Genomic DNA, 444 nt, shown 5'->3' on the forward strand with positions numbered 1-444 from the left:
TAGCATCGCCACGGTCCACGGCTCGTGGAGACCGTGTGGAACCTGATTCCGTGAGAATAAGACGATCTCGGCTGTAGACAGTGGATGTAAAGCCAAGGCTCCTGGGTCACGCAGCAGAATTCGAATCCCCTTTGCCCGGCAGGGTTTGGGTTAATCACAGTCTCAATTTCTTCAGTTTGACTGACGCAGGATTTTACTCCAAAAATGTAATCTTCGGGAGAACTCAGCCAACGCTTAGCAGCTCTAGGGTGCTTCCAGCGCGGAGCAGAACCAGCCCTTCCAACCGTCGGCCAGGAGGCAGCCGGCCAGAGAACGTCTCCAAGTGGACGGCTGCGCCCGACGCGGGGCGGGGCCGGGCGCGCTTCGGCGGCGCTCTAGCCCGCCCGGAGCACCACGCTCTCCCCACGCGGGGCGCTGATTGGCTGGAAGCCGCCAGCGCGCCTG

The sequence above is a fragment of the Tupaia chinensis genome, unplaced genomic scaffold, assembly GCF_000334495.1.
Source record: "Tupaia chinensis unplaced genomic scaffold, TupChi_1.0 Scaffold000182_1, whole genome shotgun sequence".
Taxonomy (NCBI): Eukaryota; Metazoa; Chordata; class Mammalia; order Scandentia; family Tupaiidae; genus Tupaia; species Tupaia belangeri.